The 22,025-nt window shown below is 41.8% G+C and overlaps 1 long non-coding RNA gene across 12 annotated transcripts in view; it reads left to right on the top strand.

Annotated features, from left to right (window-relative positions):
* LOC138925004 (uncharacterized) overlaps nucleotides 1-13,799 on the top strand; it is a 100,437-nt gene extending 86,638 nt beyond the window's left edge. For 6 of the 12 annotated variants that reach the window (XR_011440578.1, XR_011440575.1, XR_011440580.1 and 3 more), the window contains one exon: nucleotides 1,154-7,349. This is a non-coding gene — a long non-coding RNA (uncharacterized lncRNA). Of the gene's footprint in view, nucleotides 1-1,153; nucleotides 7,351-10,813; nucleotides 10,899-13,025 lie in introns of those variants that run through there. The other 6 variants (XR_011440582.1, XR_011440585.1, XR_011440584.1 and 3 more) reach the window with 3 other exon arrangements.
* Nucleotides 13,800-22,025: the final 8,226 nt, after the last annotated feature.

Here is a 22,025-nt window from a genome sequence, read left to right as displayed (position 1 = left end):
CAGATGGCGAATACTGAGGGAAGATGATTTTACAAACTCTTTGCCAATGCTTGCTATGGGTCGTATTTGAGAATTTATTGTTCTCTATCGAAACCGTTTTTGTTTCACTTTAAGCAGTTTTCACTTTTTCTTAGATTTAGAAAACAGTCAGTTATTTCTATTATTGTAATTAGCCCTGATACATTTAATAATGTAGTGGACTTTCAACTCTGTAGATTTCATTTCCTAAGTGTCATGAGTCAAGTTCCTGGGGAAATAGGGATTTGACAGCTGGTGATTGACTAGGGTGTGCTCTTGGCCACAGCACCTATAAGGGAGTGAGAGAAGCAGGGCTAGGCCGTGGGAGAAATTGAATTGCACTATAGTCACAATAATAGCCTCAGCTTATCCCACAGGACATTCTAGAAGCTGGAATGGCCCTTCAGAGTTGTCTCTGATTGAAGCCAAGGGGCCAGGCCTTTGCACTGCCAAATCAATCACTCAGCAAGGCAGCTCCTTTTGCTGGGGGAAATTCCTGGGGGAGACTCAGTGGGCACCATTCTGGGGAGGGAGCTCTTCTATCTTGGTGGATGTGGGAGTGAAGGATCCGGTCGGTGCACTAAGAAGATGAACAGGTAAGATTTCCATCCAATTCCTTTCTGGTCCAGACATCATTTTGTTTGTGAAGTATCACATGAGATAAGATTAACTTCTGGCTCTAAGAGTTGGGAACACTGAAACACCAATATGACTATTATTTATGGATGAAACATCATGCTTTCTTTCTTTACACTCTCCCTTTTTCACTTTTTTGTAAGTTTTCTGTACAATTCTGTGACAATATGCATGGTTCTCTCCCCACAAAACCTCCACTGGCTTTCTGACAGCATATTTTGTAGCTGTTTATAAGTGACATATAAAGCCTGTTCCAGGAAAAACAAAAAGATATGCCACTGTATTTTTGGGCATACATAGAGCATTTTTTAAAGGGATACTCCGAAGAAGTTTAAAATTGTTTGCCTGCCTGTGCTGCAGATGTTAGCAGATGCATGATTCCTTCGCCACCCATGTCCCAATTAGAAAGGCTCATCTGGGATTGGATTCTGAATCCTTGCTTCCCTTCATATTAGATATCCAGTTTCACCTGTGTCTTTTGTCAACTGTTCTCTCACAGGTATGTCTGTGGTGAGTTGGCATGGCAGGGAGTGGTGGAGATAAGCCACAGCAAGTTTTAAGGATCTCACATAAAAAGAAAACAAAATACGAAAGATGGTGCCTGTGGTCTACAGAGTTGATGATGTTTACTGGGTGATGGATGAATGTGGGGAATGAGGCAGTGTGCCCTGATCAGGGTGAAATGGCTGAGCAGGAGAACGGCGAGAGAATCAATCACGAGACCTGCTCCACCAGCCGGCTGGGTTCATCAGTCTCACAGCATCTCTCAACAGGCTTATAAATTACTCCTGATGGAGGGACGGCGTGTTGGGCCAGGTTTCGGTGACTTCTCCAGCAGAGATCAATAGGCTGCGGTGAATAGAAACAACACAACTCCGATGACGTAGTTGGCGATGCACTTCAACTTGATTTCTTCAGCCATGCTTGCTTTTATAAACCCATATATTTTGTGCCCAAGCCTAAAGCCTCCATCCCCCCAAAAGTCTGGGCTTAATTTAATACCTGTATGTAGTGTACCATAGCGCTTAAGGACACGGCTTTGTGGATGTGAATGCTGCCTTCACTTGCTAGCTGTCTGACCTGGATGATTAACTTCTTTGTGCCTGAGACTCCTCACTTTTAAAAATGGCAATAATTAATAATAAATGCTATTCTTTCCTCATAAAATTCTTCATAGGATTAAATTAGCTAATATTTATAAATTAGTTTTTAATGATTTTAGCAGTTATTTTTATGGGCTTAGCTCTTATTGCCTGATCAACCTCAACTCCATTTAGTTTCAGAAGATGAGCTTGTGTCTTCCTTCACTGATAAAGCAACATTCTGCTTATCAGCCTGAATTACATACACCCACATCCATCCTCACTTATTTTTTCAATCTGGGAGGGGGAAGTGTGTCTTTTGTTCTTCAAGGTCAGCTCTACCCGTGACCCTCACCCTATTCCCTTCCATGTTTCTCTAGGTCGGGCTTCACATCCTACATTCCCACTTACTGTCTCTCTAAGTTTTTTTTTTCTTTTTGATGGCCCCAGATTCTTACTCTCTATATATCTGAGTCTCTCCAATTCAAAAACGATAAACAAATAAAGCAAGTCTCTGCCGATCCTGAATCTTACTCTTGTTACTTTTATATTTTTTCTCTCATTCTTATCTAAACATTTCAAAAGAGTATTCTAAACTTCATATCTCTATTTCCTCAGCTTTTAGTTATTTATTCACCAATAGCATTTTAATTATTCTATTGAAATAGCGAAGATATTCTGGTCTATTGAAATTATTCTAGCAAAGTCAACCATCTTCTTATTGCCGAATCCAATGGACGTTTTTCAGTGCTTACCTTCTAGGGGATCTCTTTGTAGCTGTTGCTACTGTTGCTCATTCCTTTGTTGAAGTCCTCTATTCTCTTGGCTTCCATGACACCAGATTTTTCTGATTCTTTAAAAATTGCTTTGGGTGTAGTGTTATCAGTATTGCCTTTTTATAACTAGTCTCTAATATTATTTCTAAGTTTTTTTGTACCCAAGAATTCTTTAGGAAAGTGTTTTTCAATTTCAAAAGCCTAGGCCTTTGTTTACTTATTTCTTTGTCCTCTGTTGTTGATAGCTAGTTTTATTACATTAAGTTCAGAAAATGGCCTGTATATTTTGAAATATATTGAGATTTTCTTTGTAGTCAAATCTGGATCATGTTTTTATCCATTTTTCATGGGAATTTGAAAAAGCTATATTTTCTCTTCTTTATATGTATATATATATGCAGATTATGTTAAATCAGTTTTGTTAATTATAGTTTCTGTCATTGCTTATTTTTGTGTATTTGATTTGTCCATTTATGAGAGTTTTATTAAAGTCTTCTACTTCATTTACTCCAAATATTTTTGGGGTATTCAATGCCCCAATATTCAATGCCATTTAGTTGACACATAACTATTCATTACTTTTATAGCTCTTTGGGGAATTGTACCTTCTGTCATAAGTTTTGCTTCTCTACTCTGACATTTCCTCTTCTGCCTTCTTCAAGAGACGTTCCACAAAGTCGTACTCCTGCTGCCTGCTTTCTCATTCTACCCCATGCCCTGAGAAGCCACCTTGGCTCTTAGGGGTCAAATTAGACATATATGCAGTAATACTCAAATTTAATTTTTGAGTGCAGACATTTACCCAAATTTCTGACTACTCTAATCAGCTTCCCAGTGGACCGCTCCACCTGGATATTCCACAGTTCCCTCAGACTCAATATATCAAAACCTCTCTCATCTCCTTTGTCCGTAAGCCGTCTCCTCTATAGATATTCTTGGGCTCCTTTCATGGCCTCACCATTTACCCAATCACCCAAATAAAAATCTTAGGAGTTGACAAACTTTGGTCTATTGTTTTTCTGGAGTTTAAGAAAAATAACAATCTGGAGGCAATTGTAATTCATAGTTTAGGGAGAAATTCCTACCTGATTTTTCACAGTAACCTAAATGAAAGAGTTATAATCATCCTATGCCCAGGTCGTAGTCTAGTGCTCTTCTTCCAGATACAACCAACCTACGAATTTGGGAATAGGGGATCTGGCTGAAGCAGCAGTGGTGGAGGCCAATGACCTCAGGAAACACCATCCTAAATTCTGGATCCAAACTAATGGCTAGGTGATCTGGAGCGATTGTCTTGAGGGCCTCAATTCCTATATATCTTGGAATGATTTGAGGATTAAATAAGTTGATATAGATGGAGATAATTTTTTTCTTGAGGTACAAGAAAAATTATTTTGATAATCTCATTATCTGGTTGCAATGCTTTCAAAAGTTAACAAATGTAGTCTAGAGACTGATAAGCATAATATCAAAACATAAAAATGTATCCTTATATCAAGGAGCAATGGGCTTCGGCTGCCTCAACATAATGTCTCCTTTACTTCAAGAGATTTGGTCTATCCTGCTTTTTTTTTGCCTTTGATAAATCATCCACATTCATTTAACCTTTTTCCTGAGTTTCCACTCTCCACCCATTTAATCATTTTCACTCTTCTGTCTTGGACCATCTCCAATTTCTCTGTACCTTTTGGAAATTAGAATTCCCAAACTGAGCATAACACTCTAATAAGGGCCAAGTCTATGCCAAATATAGCTCATGACACTCTTTCTTGTCACTTGAGTGACAGACGACACTGTTAAGACTTCTTAGTAGCTTAACAGTTTTAAAAGGCACACGCCTACATTGCAGACCCCAAGATGAAACTTCAAGGATGTGATTGGCATGTGCTTATGGAAGCAAGTTGATGCTGTTATTGATCTTCTCTGGAGAATGGGGAGGTGAGCCCAGACTTTCTAGAGGACGCAGCTCAATGTGTCTCATGAATGGACCCAGGGGAGCCAGTACACACTTGGGATCTGGAATAAGAGCATGGTGTTTGAACTTACAGATTTTTAAAATAATAATAGAACCAATTCACCTACCATTTAGACCTCAGCCGTTTTAGGGTTATCCTAATGCGGTTACAATGACTCTAGTTATTTAGCTTGCATGACTGCTTCAAGTTTTCTTCTTCCACAGAAAGAAAGCATTTAACTTACTTAGTTGAAGTGCAGAGGGTTCCACAGGGAGTAGCGAGAAATAGAATCTGGAGCAGGAGGCAAATTAGTGCTGATAAGTGGTCTGATTGGTGTCCCGGAAAGTCTGAAATATTACGGTCTCATTACACAGAAAGCACTGTGATTCAGTGAGCTATTGAACAAATGATGTAGAGAAGGAAATTAATTTGGGAGTGGGGAGGGTGGAAGATCTTGCTTCAGAAATTTTAACAGGGTTAGAACTTTAGGAACGTAATGAAGACAGAAAGTAATGATTTTTGAGGAAGAAAGTGGATTGGGCAGTCTAGCACAAAGGTACATATTTCAAGTGTGTTGCTCGTACAGCCTTTGATATGAGAGGCAGCTAGGCAGGTGGCAGGTCTTGCAGCCAAATACCAGTACAGTGGGCAGTGCGGGCACACAGGCATTCAGCTGGCATTTGGAGACTAAGTAAGTTGCTAGGAGGATCACTCACCACTAGATCCCAGGGGCAAAAATGGGAGATGGGTAAACCATGCTGCTGACTACTATCCCTCCCAAATGGCTCGTGGCAGGAACCAAAGCCTTCCCTCTTCCTCTCCACTTGCCAGGATGAGGCCGAGTTCATGCTGAACTGGTTACACATTCTCTGCAGTTTGGAATGATAGAGAGTGGATTGTTTTGGCTGGAACTAGATGAGGACAGGTGGTACCACCTGCTACAAGTCATTTCCTTCCAGTTGGCTCTACAGCCACCATTCTTGGTCTTTTTGAGGTTTGGTGTGGTTGACAGGGAGGGGAGGAGAGGAGCGACGGTAGATGAGGAAGGGAATCTGGAGGCACTCAGCTTTGTCAGTAAATCCTAATGGGCTTTCACAAGTTGGCAACGCCTTTCATATGTTGCAGCAGATGCACTGGCATTGAAAGATGGTTGTATAAGGACATATTTGAATTATTGATGTTCCAAGATCCCTATGGTGGCCTCTTTCTACTGCAGATGCCTGAGATCTTTTTGTGCTTCACTGAGGTGAGAAAAAGTGCTTGTCTTTTTAGAAGGCTGAAGTTCTTGGAGCCAAGAGTCCTGATAAGGGACCCCCTAGGAGCCCAGCCTTTCTTTAGCTATCTCCCTGGTAGGCTGTCCCTCAGCCTGTCAATTCTTACTCAGACCTGTCCGGCAACACCCTCAGTGTCTTCTTGAAGTTCAACCACAGCAAGCCAGGCAGATGAGTGCTCTCTAGAGCAGGAAATGAGTTGTCTAAAACTGTCTTCATTAGTTATTGAAGCTGACAAGATAATCTCTTGCAAGCCCCAGTGATACGTGAAAACCCATATTTCCCAATGGTGGCTCAGTGTTTGAGTACAGTCAGGCTCGCTATCTGAGTTCTCTTGTGGGAGCTGCAGTGCCCGAGAGCAGCTTGTGGTAGAGCAGCTCTCTGAGCCTGTCTCTCTGTATCAGCTGGTAAAAAGGATGCCTTGTTGATAAATGCCAGGCCGGAAAAGCAGGTACAGGCGCCATGGCCAGCCCTGGAGAGATAGAACTGACCAGGCACACTGGTGATTCTACTGATCAAGCTCAGAGACTTCCTCAGCCTTCAAGGTCTGTGCCTGGCTCAGCAGGACTGCTAAAGTGTTTCTCTCACTGAAGAACTTGGGACGCCATGTCTTCTGTTGTTCTTGGCTGCCTTTATGCCCCTTAACCTACATGAGCTTCCATAGAGCAAGAGGAAGGAGACTTGCCAGGCCTATTCCTGAAGAATGTGGTCACATTTATCGCATGTATATCATGGGTCAGACACTAAGCCAGGCCTTTGCATACAGTATCTTTGATCCTCACTGCATCCCTGTACAATGGGTATTATTTCTGTAGTAGCTTGAGCAGGGAGGTACGCCGGCTGGAGTGAGTGGGAGATACTAACATCCCTAGGAAGAAGGGACCATTACCGTAGGATTAGGAGGTCAGGGGATGGCAAGGGTGCTCCCAGCGTGGTGAATTCTGTGGAAACAGCCAGATCGTGTGATGTGTGGTCTTTGGGTTTAGAGGAAGGTGACTTCTGGCTGGGAATCCACGCAGACTTTCTTTTCCTGGCTAATTGGACGTTTGTTCATGGTGTCTCTCCACTCATGGAAGCAGGTGACAAAGAAAGGAGACTGTGGCGTCCACAGGAGGGAAACAAAGCAAAACAAAGCCCAGAGAAGTGCAGCGCTATTAATTCAAATTAATGACCCTCAACTGCCGATGAAGCAGGTGCCTGACAGACTGCTGTCTCTTGGAGGGCAGCAGATGAGAGCAAATGAGGGGCTCTGCTTGTCTGGCAAGGTGATGAATGCGCCCCTCCCTGTCCTGGCTCCCCACATTCACCTCTTACAGGTGTTCCCTGTCTTCTGCAAATTCCCCCTCCCTGCTCTCCTGCTGCTCCAGAAGGCCTGCAGGTCCAAGCGTTGGCCCAGGGGGCTCGCCTCCAGAGGAGAGGCCCATTGAGAGCCCCAGATGCAAAGTCACAGGGAAGCCAGTGCTGGACCTCCCTCTACAGAGACTTGCCCAAAACGGAGACGGCTTCTAGGCAGCACTCGAGGGAGGTGTGGTTGCCGTTTAGGCACGTTTCTGTCGTGATCTGTCAGTTGTTATTTGTCTCTGCTGAAATAAAGATGTGTTTGATTCCAAAGGCCTCTTTTATTCACTCCTTCAGTCACTCAGGCACTATAGATATAGAGATGAATAAGACATTGCTCTTGAGCCGTATCTTCACAAGAACCCTTTTAAGGGAGGTAAGTTTAATTTTACTTTAAGTCTAGGGACTCACGGAAGTTAAGTAATTCTCCTTAGATGACGTGGCAAATAAATGGTAAAGACAGGACTCGAATCCAATGCCTCTCATCCCAAAGATTTATATTAATTTTACCACAATGACTAGCCTATGTTTTTTCCCTCTGTACTCTTTAGCATGAAGATAGAATATTAAAATAACCAAGTTTTAGAAGGATCACAGAGAATTGTAATCAGAGCAGTTCTTGAACATTGCCTGATCTAACTCCTGACCTTTCAGAGAAAGGTGGAGGCCCGCGGTGGTAAGGGGAATAGTCTACCTGGAGGTTGCAGGAGGTAGGGGATGTCAGGATGTCAGGATGCCCAAGACCTAAGAAAGACAACCAAAGGGGGAAAAGTTGAGATGTGTGTATTTTCACACACGCAGCTTCATCCATGGACACGGGCATGGCAATCCCAAAAGCAACCTGTGCTGTTTAACTTACATGTTTTTTGCCCCTCTGTCCTGTCAGTAAGAGCTGTATTAGACACTAAAATAGCTTGCCTACAAATCTGGATCTTTGCCTTCTCTTCTATCTGAAAAAAAAGGGGCTTTCTTTTAAAAGTGAATGGAAATCCAAAGGCCTCCTGCCCTGACTCTTGACACAGCCCCCCGGGATTATTTTTTGAGAAAATCCAAACTCTGATTTTCTAGATTGAAGCCTTGATGGTAAGAGGCATTGCTATTTAAATAACATGTTTCCTTTTCTGAGAAGAAGGCATCTCATTCTGCACAAGCTTTTCCATACATCTAACTGCAGACACACAGCCCCAGGAAAGCTGGTGGGTCTCGGATTCGTCCCATGCTTGCTGATTGCCAGAGACCTTTCTCTTTAAAAAGGTGCTTCTTTCATTGCAGCCTTTGCACAAACAGGACTTTGGAGAGAGTTCATACTTTGAGGGGAAAGTAAGTAGCTCTTCACTGTGCTCGACTAGCAACTGCAGACGATGCAGAAGCCGGGGTGCCAGGCACAGGGTCTCCCGCTTTGGAGGCTGTATCCAAATGCTTCTCTTTCTTATGTCATTTCTTCATTCATTCATTCAGTAAATCCATATTGAATGCCTCCCATGTGCCAGGCACTGTGCTAATTGCTAAGAATATATGTGAAAAATAACTTCCACATTGATCTCTCACAGACCTCATAATCTAGGGAGGGAGAAAGGCCATCCTACAGACTATTATACAGAGAAGAAATTGTATCATATGAAGTAAAGAGAAGGGACTTCTAATCTCCTCTGGGGGTGGAGAAGGGAGTTAGAGAAAGCTGCCTGGAAGGGGTAAGGTTTGGGTTAAGATTTAAAATAAGGAACAGAAATTAGCAAAATGCTAAGTGAGAGTGAATGCTAAGTGAAGTGAGTGGTCAGTGCAATTGAAGTTGAGAGAGCATTTTTTAAAGGTTCATAAGAGAGAATGGTGCATTGCAGGTAGTTTTATTTGATTACAGTCTGTGTGACAGATGGGAGTGTTGAGAGGTTAGGTCGGGGACAGAAAGTTAGGACCAAGTTCTGAACTTCCTAGCTTAGAATGCCATGCCAAGGTAGGAGGTTGAAAATTATCCAAAAGGAATGGAATACTATGGAATGATTTTAAGCAGTAGAAGACCTTAATTTATTTACATTTTAGAAAAATCATGGAGAATGCATCTGGAAAAGGCAAGACCATTTAGGTTTGATAAGACAGTGACTAAGCAAGTAGGAAAGAGGAGGGCAATTCCAGAGGTAAGAAGAAAGCTGAGTAATGAGACTAGAAGATGGGTTGTATGCAGGAGACTATGAGGAGAGAAAGAACGGTTTCCAGGTCACTGGTATGGAGAACTCAGGAGGAGGAAGAGTTTGGGGAATGAAGAGCATGGATTCTTCCTTGGATCTGTCGAATCTGAGGGACCTGGGCACCAGCCAAGTAGAGATGTTCAGGAAGCAGTTGGTTAGACTGATCTAGAGCTCAGCAGAGAGCTCTTCTAGAGATAGACTTGGAAAACACGAGCAGTCGAAACGATGAGAGCAGGGGAGATATTCCAGGGAGAGTGTGTTTAGTGGGGAGATCCTGGAGAGCATGGCTGTTAAATAGATGGGCAGAGGAAAAGGGGCTCGTGAAGAACACTGAAACCCAGCCACTGGAGAACAAAGGTGGGAATAAGGTCCTAGGAGTGAGGAGAGCGTAGAATTCTAGAGATAGAGCTGCCAATATTATCAAATGCTGCACAAAGGTCATGAAAGACAAATGAAAACTATTCACTGAATTTAAAAACTACAGAGACCACAAGTAATCTTCAGGAGGAGAGGATATGGAGACAACTCTTCCAGAAAGCTAGGCTGTGGAACAAAGCATAGAAATGAGCCAGTAGCCCGAAGGGCGCACGAGGGTGAGGGAACCGACTACCCCGCGTCACACAGTGCCGCCTCTGCATGGTGACAGCAAGTCTTGGGTAAAGAGTCACAGCAAAAACCAGATACCAGGAAATGGCCGAGCAGCGGGATGACCGCCTTGAGAAGGAAGTTACTACAAGTAGATCAAGAGAAAATACCACAGTTGCAAGTAGTCACTAGAAATAGTTTCCTGATTCATACACGAGGAATAATTTCTGATTGTGACCACCATTTCTTAATGGTGTCGCAACTAAGAGTGTAGTCTCCAGAATCAAATTGCCTGGATTCAGACTCCAGTTCTGTCACTTATTAGCTGTGTGAGCTTGGGAGAGTTACTTAACTTTTCTGCGTTACAGCTTCCTTGATTATAAAATGGAGACTGTGATGGAATGTCCCTTGTAGGATTGCTATAATGACAAATATGTACATTTAAAACACTTTGTATAATTTCTGACACACAATTATCATTCAATAAATATTAGTTATAATATCTTTACAATATGTTGCATCTGTACAGTGCTTTTGATCATACGTAATGTTTAAAGCTTTTGCACAATTTACTAACCTTATGGAACACAGAAAGGGTACTAATAGTGAAAATAGTGCTATATTACATCCATATGGTTCTTTCACAGTTTAAGCCAACTCGTGGGAAAACTGGGACCCAGGGATTTTGCGTGACTTACCTAAGGTGCTATGGCTTGTAGGTAGAACTTATACCTAAGTCTTCTGAGTTCGTGCTCTGTGTCTCTCCTATTACTGATTATCATAGGACTTTAGATTTAAAGGGACTTTTAGTTTGGTAGCTGAAAGAAGATGGACTTTGGAGCCAAAACCTTAAGTCTGATTGCATCCAGGCTTGGCCATCTTGCTCCCTCCTTCTTTTCTTTTTTTTTTGGTGAGGAAGATTGTCCCTGAGATAACATCTGTGCCAATCTTCCTCTGTTTTGTATGTAGGATGCCGCCACAGCATGACTTGATGAGCGGTATATATGTCAACGCCCCGGATCTGAACCTGTGAACCCCGGGCTGCCGAGGTGAAGTATGTGAACTTAACCACTATGCCGCTTTGGCTGGCCCCCTCCTTCTTTTCTCCCTCTATTCCTTCTATATCCATTCAGCATCTGTTATATGTCAGTTACTCTTGTGAGAATCAGCAATTTCTTCCCTTAAGAAGTTTATAACCTTGATGCTTTTTGTCATAAAGTCTTATTTTTGTACTATTATAACTACCAAAATGTTATTTTTGTTAGAATTTGCCCAATTAATATATTGGTTAATATGTTATTTTAGACTTTTACTTTTGAAGTCTCAACATCTGTTTTTTATGTATCTTAAACATTTTGCATTTTCTTGTACAGTACCTGACATGTAGCAAGCACTTCTTTTTCTCCTTTCACTGAACTTTCTCTCCCCCCCCCTCCTTTTTCTCTCCTTCCTCCTTTCTTTTTTCTTGGTCTCATTTCCTTAGGGCAAAGATCCTCAAACTTAGTATTCCTTAGAATTTCTTGAGGAACTGGTTAAAAAGTAGAGTCCTAGGCTTTACCTTAGAGATCTTGAGTAATCAGGTCTAGAGCGGGAGGAACAAGGACTGTTGTTTATAAACATCTCCACTGATTCTCTTGCTGGTGGACCTTCCCTTGAAAACAGGTTTCCCTGGGTACTGAGGTTAAATCCATTTATAGGATTGCAGGTGCTACATGAAGACATTTTCATTCGCGCTAAAGGGCTATGGAACCACAACATTGGTGGTGTTTAGCCCTTCCAGTCCCCAGTGAGCATGTGATTTGGATTGACTCCACAGGTTAGATTCCCTAGTCTTGTTATTGAACACAAGACAGTAAGTAGCCAAGAAAGGAATATCAAAGGAGAGGGTGGCTTCCATCGGGAGAGCTAGAAAGCCATTTGACTCTGAATGAGGAAAGTGGGGTGCACTCTTTTCCAGGCTTTTTCAAGTAAACAGCTTAAATAACTTGGATTAAAGACTACTTTAATGTATCCTGTCAATCTATTTATTTTTGCTTTCAATAAACATTTATCAAGACAGACTTTATAGTATATGACATGAATATGACCATAGGTAAGACCTATATCTATTGCCAAGGAAGTCATAGTTTGCTGGAAGTGTGGTGGGCATGAGACAAGCAATGCGAAGTGAAAGAGACAGAAGTAAAGAAGTATATACAAAAATTACGAAGGTGGGCAGTTTATAGTTGTCTTTAAAATTCTCTGAGGGGCTTCAGAGGGAAGTTGGAATTGAAGCTGATTCCTAATGACTAAGGAGAAGACTACCAAAAATGGAGAGATATATTGCAGGAAATAAAATAGCTTGTTAAACAGTCATATTAGTATAAAATAACATGATTATAGCTCATCATGGGGTTTAGCAAATAATTTTAGGAACTCAAAACTAATATTCCTTGAATCACCTGTCTGATCTCTGTCCTTCAAGTTCATGTGGTATTTGTGGCAAATTACCTAGCTCTCCAACCAGCATCAGTTGCTCATATTCAGGCAGTGTGGCTTCTCCTTGCTGAGTGGTCTGTGGGTGGTTCATTCTGCTGCATTTCTCTTCCCTCTCCAGCTCCTCACTAACTGTCGGCGGTCTTCCTCAATGTTTCATTCAATCAGTGTTTCTCCAGCGTTCTATTGTATTTGACTGCTATGGAAAACTCTCCCTTTCCCTTAGTCTCCCTTTGTCCTCTTCCAACTCTTCCAGAACAGCTAAGTCATCTCAGGCACTGACTTATTTTCTCAGAGAGTAAAGTTGTTAACTTCTTTCAAGGGTGTCAGTCTCTGAGGAAGATAAAGGGTGTTGCTGAGGGCAAGGACCTAATGGGGAATCTTGACGGACAGGATGAAATTTCATGGTGATGATAATGATATGATTGAAAATCAAGATTTGAGGAACCCTTGAAAAAGCAGCAGGATGGGCTGCGGACACTTGCATATGCTGAGCAGCAGGCTTGCAAATAGTTCTGTAGTTGCTTATCTGGAAGCTCTCTGAGTTTCAAGAAAGTTGGGGCTCAGAATTTTGGTTGAATCTCCTGCCAACTCAGCAAATGATAGGTTCTGTCAGACAGTGTGGGACTTCATGAGAATTGTGATCTCTGTCCATTGCCTCCTTGCTTTACTTACTTTTTGTTTCAATTTCCTTCCATTTTCATAGGTCATAATATGTTTATTTTTACCTTCCCATTGGATACAGAAGACGAAAGAACACCAGCCTATATTTGGGGACCATAATAGGTCAGACAGAAAAAGACGGTGGAGTCTGGCAAGAGCCTCCTTTCTGAGGCAGCTACCAAACGCGGCTGAGCTGTCTGATTCCCCTTCTGAAAAGGATAAGGCAGACTTCAGGCAGCAGCCTGGTTTCCCAAGGATGGCTGGGTGCGACCGAGGAGAGAACAGAAGATGCCACTGAGCTCATGCTCCTGCCTTCAGGCAGGACTTCAATTAAATCACTCCAGGGAGATCTGAGTTCTTTTTTTATTCAAATACAAGAAAAAGATCAGTTTCTGTAATATGTGGTGAAAAAAGATTTTATTGCTTAATAACTTTTGCATTAAGAAAATTATTACCAAAATTAACAAATATTTGCTGAAGCTTAGTTGTCATTTATTGCGTACTTATTATATGCCAGAAACTCTTCTCGATGCTTTACATACAGGATCCTGTTAAAGCCACACAAGATCGTATTAAGTGCTACTAGATTAGTGCACAGATGAGAAACTGAGGTTGGCAGAGATGACTTATTGAAGTTAACGTGGACAGTAAATGGCAAAGCTCTGATTTCTCTGACTCTAAATTGCATGCTTCTGATTGCTACTCTTCATTGCATACAGCACAAGACACAAGGATATGTTTAAAAGTATAAAATACAGTCTCTATTTTCAATGCATACATCCTGTTATGGATTCTAAATTCTTCACACTTTATTTAAACCTACTGACTCTTTTTAAATCTTAGAAAAGAAAAAAATAAAAAAAATCTTTGTATAATTTTAATGTTTAATAAAGACAGTTACTAAGTCACTTCTTAAGACTTTTTTTTTTGGTGAGGAAGACTGGCCCTGAGCTAACATCTGTTGCCAATCTTCCCCTTTTTTGTTTTTTCTCCTAAAAGCCCTAGTACCTAGTTGTCTATGCTAGTCGTAAGTGCTTCTAGTTCTTCTATGTGGGATGCCATGATGAGTGGTGTGTAGGTCTGTGCCCAGGATCTGAACTGGTAAAGCCCAAGCCGCCAAAGGGGAGAGCACGAACTCAAGTACTATGCCACTAGGGCGGCCCCAAGGCTTTTTTTATGATTAAGAATCGTTCTATAATCCATCTTTCAGTGACTTGTCAGTTCTTGTTGTTGTTCTCTGTGTTTCTAAGCTCCTACCAATGTCTCTTATGTGATATAATTCTAAGTGACTTTTGTACAGAGAATTAGTATCATGTCTCATGGGAGAAAGGACTCCACCGTCCTTAGAGATCAATCCTGGTGTCATATTGGCCTTGTCTCTCTCCCCTCCCACCCAAACCCTCAAACCTGAATCTAAGAGCTAATAGCTGGTCTCTAAAATATTGTTAATGAGAACTTAGAATTGCAAGTTCATGGGCATTTCGTCAGCTTTGGCCTTTAACATCCATCCTCTTTCCTTACAGAACTGCAATTTCTTTCTTCCCCATTGCAAACAGTCCATTAGAGCTGTCACACAAGTGCTCTGCCTCCCTCTAACCAAGCTGATGAACATGACATACAGGTTCATCCTTTATCCCTTCTCTTGAATTTGAATCTTAAGCTGTGTGAGAAAGAGATAAAAAATGCTGGGTTCATTCATTTGACCAGCCTGTTTCTGCCACATGACTATTCCTACTCTCTTGCTTTTTAGACAGATAGAGCTGCCTTGGTTTTTGTACATTTTCTACCTGAGTACCCAACATCCTACCCTAAATTCCCCTTTGCTTAAAATTGGTGAGATGTGGGTTCCCTTCCTTGCAACCAAATAAGCTTAATTGATTCTCCTTTTGGATACCATGTCTGTTCATTAATTTACTCAGTAAATTTTTATTAAGGGTCTACTGTGTTCCAGGCACTGTGATCAGGACTGACACTACAACTGGAACCATCAGATGACATCCCTACTCTCTAAAGACTCACAGTCTGGTATGGGATAGAGGAGAAAAACAGGCAGGTGAAATTCATTATAGCAGGAATCCAGTTGCACTTTATGGAAGGTGCAAGACTTTCAGGAAGTTTAATCAGAGAAAGCTTCCTGGAAGAAGTGAAGTGTATGCTCAAAGCAGAAGGATAAGTAAAAGTTTGCTAGGTAAAGAGGTGGAGAAAGAGTGTTCTCAGCTGAGGGAATGGAGAGGATCTCTGGATGCCTTGAGCGAAGAGAGAAAAGGTCCCACTGGGGAACCAGAAGCACTTTAGCCTACGGAGAGCATAGAACACAGCGATGGTAGGGATGAATTAGGTTGAAGATAAAAGGAAAAAGACAGATTATGAAAGATCTTGTAGGTCCTGTCAAAGAATTTCTACTTAATTAGAGTCAATGGGGAAGCACTGAGAAAATTTGAACAAGGAAGTGACACTTTTAGCTTTGTGTTTTAGAATGACATTTCTGACTATAGTATAGAGAATGTCTCGGAGAGGGGCAGATCGGCTGCAAGACGCCTGCTGCAGAAATCTGGGCCAGACGTGACAAAGGCCAAAGTCAGAGTTGGACCACGCAGGGTGGAGAAAAGATGACTATAGAGGCAGTAAGCTCTAGAACACAGAGGACAGAGTGGTTATTTGGATGTGGAAGTCGAGGCCGAGTGGGTGAAGAGCAGAGGATGAGGAGGAATATGTGCTGTGAACAACCAGGAGGAACGTAGGGCCCTGCTCTGAGACTGGGAGCTCAGGGAAACGATTAGATTTGGGTCAAAGAATGAGTTTACTCCCTAATTGTGGGCAAAATTGGCCTGTGCCCTCTGTGAGCTCATCATCTGAAAGTATTGGAGAGCATCAACAAGACAAACATCGCATGTGTGTGTTAGTGAGTCTACAGGTGATGAAAGTTAATATTTTTGTTCTGCCTGAAAACCTTGGATGGAAAGAATGCAGAGAATGAATGAAATGCTTGAGAAGAAAGCTGAGGACCTGCTTTGTCTGACAATCCTACACAAAATGTGAAAGAATGAGGGTCCTGGATGAAGCTCTGCTGTCTGGAGTCTGTGTCCTTTGGGGAAAATTGTTCTGGGCCCTGGCAGTGCTGGTTATGCATTCCATTAGCAGCAAGAGCCCATGGTGTGTATGCCTCAGGGCTGTTTGTCTACCTGAGAGCTGAGTGCGTGGGAGTGTTTACACTGGGGCTATTTCAGCCCAGGTTGGCAGATAATTAATGAGTTTGTTTTTGAGCTGGGGAGTTGGAGCTGACACAATGCTGGCAGGTGCCTTTGTCTCAATCCCTTCCATCCATCTTTATTGGATTTGCCCGATTCTCCTTCACTCTCTTTTCTTTCTTTACTTTACATTGAAGGCAGCTGGAAACAGACCTGCAGAAGGATCCTCCTAGGACAGTTATGACTAGGGGACGTCCTCTGTGTGTATGTGCCTTTTCTAATGATTATTGTCCACCTGCAACTCATCCTCTTCCTTCATCATTTATGTCTTGAGTAGAACAAGGAGAACTGCATTCTAAAAAAATGGTTGCCGGACATTTCCCAGGAGGATTTCTTCAGTGATGAACTTAATTGGTCTCTCTCTCTCATGTCTTGATTTTCTTCATGTGTGTGACAAAAGAAAATAGATCTTAACCATTGTGTCATATGAGACACACATGAAAAGTGGTTTTATAGCTATTTTCTTGTTTCTTCCTCTTTCTGGAAAACTTCAGCTTAACCTCTAGACCCACCCCTAATGCTGTCTTCTTGTAACATCTTCTCAAGCCCCCTCCTACTCTGCTACTCGTTTTCTACTCTAGCAATGGTAAATGGCACGGCTCAGTTGCTCAAGCCAGAAACTGGGAGTAAACTTTGACTCTTTCCTATTCTTCAGCCCCTACATTTAATCAATTATCTGATTCTGTCAACCATATCCACTTAACATCCCTTAATATTTTTGCGTCTCTACTCCCACAAAAGTATTTCAGATCACTGCCATTTTTGGTCAAATTTTTAATTGTGGAATTAGAAACTTAAATATTCAGGAGATTGTTATGGAGTTCATATACATTATTATTTTTCATCTGAATTATTCCAGCAACCCCCTGATGGAACGCCTCACCTGAAGTTTTGCCCTATTTGCACTTCCTTAATCCATGTTTAAAGGGACTAAACAGAAACCTAAGCGTTTTATTCCCTTGTTTAAAAAATTTTAGTGGGTTTTGGCTGTTCTCAAAATTGGGCAAATCTACTTAGCATCTAGTAAATAAAGTTTGGCTTAAAGACAGCTCCCTTTCCCTTGAAAATATCTTACTCTCCTTTCCTTTGAGAGTTTGTGCTCCATCATAAATATGTCAGGTTTTCCCACGTGTACCCTTCTTCCTAGGATGTCTTTTTGTCTGTCCTCATTCCTCCCGCTCCTTCCCTTGGCTAAATTCTACTCACCGTTCAACTTATAGCCATGCCCACTGGAAATCTTTTCCTGCCTCCTCTTAGCCTAGGTTATCTGTCCTTCCCAGATGATCCCAAAGTGCCCTGTACTTATTCACGTCACCATTTACTACAATGCATTGTAATTACCTCTTTTCATATTGTTTTTGCACGAGATAGTAAGCTCTTTCAGGTCAGGGATGGTATCTCGCTCACCATTATTTTATTCTCAAAGCCTGTTTTGGTGTATTAGGTGCTTAGTTATTGGAAGGCCACAGACAACAATATTTATTATTTCCCCTGGATTCTCTGCTGGGCACCTTTTTTATATATTTACGAAAGCACGAACAGCATTGCTTTGCAATTGTCTGTTATGTGTCTGTGTCCCCCACTACGTGCTATGTTCCATATTGGCTGGGACCATATTTTATCCATCTCTGTAAATCACATGGGACCTAATACATTTCTGGACCATAGTAGGTGCCTGCTACATGCTGATTCTTGCTAGGCATTGGAGGTATTGTGATGATCAAATCCTTTATCTCCCAATCTTTACAGAGTTTATTTCCCTGTCATTAATTAGCTGTACAGTCTGAAGAAACAGCAACCTTATCTATAAAGTGAAGATTCTCTAGTTGATTCTTAAAGCTAAAGCCTCTTCCAGTACCAGCATTCTAGAATTCTGATTCTCAGCCTAGTTTGCTTCCTGCTCATTCTGAGATAGTTATGGAATGGAAGATGTTGGCATGTCTTATTATTTCTTGATGCTTACCCTGTGTTGCAGCTCCTGTTCAATCCACATAGCTGAGACTGGTTTGTGGGTGTGAGGTAAAAGGTTGGGTTCTGTTGCTTGTATGCAATCCCTCTTACAATCCTTAGGTCTAGGCAGCCTCAGGATTCTTGGAAGACTTACATGGAATGCCTACTCTCAGCACTACTCTGTGCTAAGAGCCAGAGGTGAGATGGAGTGGGAATTCTTGTTATTGACAAGGGTCTGGTAGCAGTTTCAGTAAGTTTTAGAAAGAAGCTGAGACTTAATTCATTTTCCTTTTCCTAGTATGGATGCTGAATTTGGGAAGACAAAACAGCAACCCAGCCTTTCTTAATCCTGCCAAACAGCTATGATATGGAGAAGAACGTCTGGAAGTCCTTGGCAGAAGATAGTCATCTGCAGCTTCCCAAGATTGATGAACATCTCTGGAGATTAAGCGGCTTTCCCTCCTGAACAGACACCCAGCAGCTGATCCCTTTCCATTTGCTATGAATACTACTTTTTGCTCTTAAGGGCATCCAGAAGTATAACTAAACTACACCCTGCATCTCCCCTTCTCTAGAGGTTAATAGTGCATCTTTGCAGCCTGGAAGTTCCTTTAGTGTCCCTTATTCTGCATAGCACATCACGCCTGTGAGTCAACTGCTTAAAGTTACCTCCTCAGCTCCCTGGACCTCCTCACAGCAGCCTGGCTGCGAAGCCAAATCCTGCAAACCCATTTAGGGAAGGAAAAGCCTTTTAACTTAATTTCCTCCTCAGAATTATCTGTGTCCCTGATCAAAAAAGTGCTCTTCTACCCTTGCAGCGTCTTCTAAATGATGTCAGATGTTACAGATGTCACCCAGCAGCAAGATTCTCAAGTTGCAGGATGCTTAATGCTTTGGAAATGATGTAAGTCTGAGAGCTGAGTGAAGTGCAGTGGTGAGGAAAGCTTATTTCCAGAGTCCAGCATCCTCCACCCATCTGAATTAGGGACACCGTGAGTTATGGCAGCTAAGCCAGCTTCAGAATGGATGGCTCCCTCAATTGCTCAAGGCAGACCTAGGAAGCTCCATTTACCAAAGTGCCCTCCAGTGGCCTCTTTCCTAGCAGGCACTAAATGTATGTCATGGGGAAGTCTTGGAGGATTTTCCCTCCTTTCTGATTTGGGTTAGTGAGGGGCCTTTTGTGCTGAGGCGAGTAATCCCTAATGATTATGGGTCAGATTTAATGTTACTTCTCTGCTATCTTATTATCTGAGGTTTCCCCAGCCTGGTCTGACTACTGGAGAGTGAAGAACAATTGTGCCCCAAAGATTAAGATGTTCTCAACTACAAAATGGGGATAAGAAGAGCTTTTCTTCACTGAGTTTTTGGTAAGATAAGTGTCTTAATCTCTTTGGGTTGCTATAACAGAATACCATAGACTGGGTGGTGTGTAAGCAACAGAAAATCATTTCTCACAGTTCTGGAGGCTGGGAAGTCCAAGATCAAAGTGCCAGCAGATTTGGTGTCTGGTAGGGACCTGCTTCCTGGTTTACAGATGGCCGTCTTCTCTCTGTGTCCTCACATGGTGGAAGGGGCAAAGGAGTTCTCTTGGGTCTCTTTTATAAAGGGACTAATCTCACTCATGACCTAATCACCTCCCAAAGGACCCATCTTCAAACACCATCACAATGAGCATTAGATTTCAGCATATGAGTTTGGCAGTTGGGTGGGGCACAAACACTCAGTACGTAACAATAAGCCAAGGTACTTTGTAATATGTACTTTCCACAGGTCGAAGACTTAAGGCAGTGCACCACCTCAGAATGTTCACATCATCTTGTTATTTCCATCATAGAATTTGTCATCCATTGAAATTGTCTTGTTTAATTTCTGTTGGTTGTTTATTATCTATCTTTTTTTCCCCAACATCCATCAAAATGCGAGATCTAAAATCAAGCAATTGTGGACTTCCAGATTTTGACTATGATGGATTGGGTTGTAGCAGACCAGTGATCTCTATTAGAACAACTAAAAATGTCAAGTAAAAAGCATCTATTTGAAGATATCAGAAACACACTGAGGCATCCAGGACTGGAGGTCCAAAATACGAGAAAGGGGAAACCTCTGGGATGTGACTCAACATTCTGCTGCTCTTTTTTCCCTGGGGGCATTTGCTGATTCTGGGCTTAAAACAAGGAACTGAGAATTCAGATGAAGATCTCAGGCAGAGGACCACTGCTAAGAAGCACAGAAATAAGCAGAGCTTTTGGCAGCCTTCTTGGACTGGAGAGACAAAATCAGAGATTTGAGGGGTCTGGATCAGAAGGGAAGGCTGGAGAATTGAGCATAAAACTTGGCCAGTTTTGCTCAAGACTCTTGCCAAAATCTAAGATTTCAGGGACAGGAGGGTAAGAATCTTAGCAGAAAGCCTTTGAAAAACAGAACACAGACTTTGATCATCTTAGAGGAGAAAAGGACTAGAGTTCAGGATGCAACAGTATGAATGGCGGCTGGTGAAAATCTCAGGCTCCCACTTGGGACCTCTAAATGGCAGCCAGAGGGAGGAAGGGCCAGATCAAACAGCAATCCCTCCTCAAAGAGATGCGTTAGGGCATCAGCTTCACACTGTCTGCCCCGCAGAGGAAAGGGTGAAGCCTCTCGGGAAGAATCTAACATTGTTTAGAGCTACTACAACTTATTTTCAGTGTCATACAGTCAGTAAAATAGTGTCAGGTGTGCCAAGAAACAGGACTGAAAACCAAGAAAAAAAATGGTAATTCTAATATTCAAATCACCCCTAGGTTTGTTTTATTAGATAAGAACTTTAAAATAACTATGAGTAGGGGCCAATCTTGTGGGACAATCATTGGGTTTGTGTGCTCTGCTTTGGTGGCCTGGGGTTCGCAGGTTGGATCCTGGGCGCAAACCTACACTGCTCATCAAGCCATGCTGTGGCAGTGTCCCATACTAAATAGAGGAAGATTGGCACAGATGTTAGCTCAAGGCCAGGCTTCCTCAACGAAAAAAACAAAAAAAAAATTATGACTAAAATATTCAAGAAAATAGAGGAAAAGAGGGACAAAAATAGAATTTCAACAGACAGCTTGTAATTTATTTAAAAAAAATCAAATGGTGGGGGCCAGCCCTGTGACCAAGTGGTTAAGGTTCTGTGTGCTCCACTTCAGTAACCCAGGTTCATTGGTTTGAATCTTGGGTGTGGACCTACTCCACTCATCAGCCATGCTGTGGAGGCATCCTGTAAACAAAGTAGAGGTAGACTGGCACAGATGTTAGTGCAGGGATGATCTTACTCAAGCAAAAAAAGAGGAAAATTGGCAACGGATGTTAGCTCAGGGCAAATCTTCCTCACATACACACAAAAAAGATCAAATGGTGTGGTGATAGGTACTGAAATCTACACATGCAATAAAATTTCACAGAAATACACACAGAGTCAGAATAAGCTTTTTACTTTATTAATTGTTAATAGTATTGTATGCACATCATTGTCAGGTTTTGATAATATACTTTGGTAATGTAAGATATCATTATCAGGTATACAGGAAATCTGTACTGCTCTTGCAACTTCTTGTGAACCTTAAACTATTTTAAAACAAGAAACTATAATATAAAGTCACTAAAAAATGTCAAATGTAAGTTCTAGAACTAAAAAATACAATAGCTGAAATTAGGAACTCAATAGATAGGTGTATCATTAGATTTGACAGAGCAAAAGAGAAGGATATGGGTCAATAGAAAATATCCAGACTGAAGCACAGAGAGGAAGAAAATCTGAAAATACAAGGAAGAGATTAAGGAACATATTGGACACAGTGAATTTAAAGTAATGTAGTTATTTTATAGTC

Source organism: Equus caballus, chromosome 7 (assembly GCF_041296265.1).
Source record: "Equus caballus isolate H_3958 breed thoroughbred chromosome 7, TB-T2T, whole genome shotgun sequence".
Taxonomy (NCBI): domain Eukaryota; kingdom Metazoa; phylum Chordata; class Mammalia; order Perissodactyla; family Equidae; genus Equus; species Equus caballus.
This window is presented reverse-complemented; position numbering and strand designations above follow the sequence as displayed.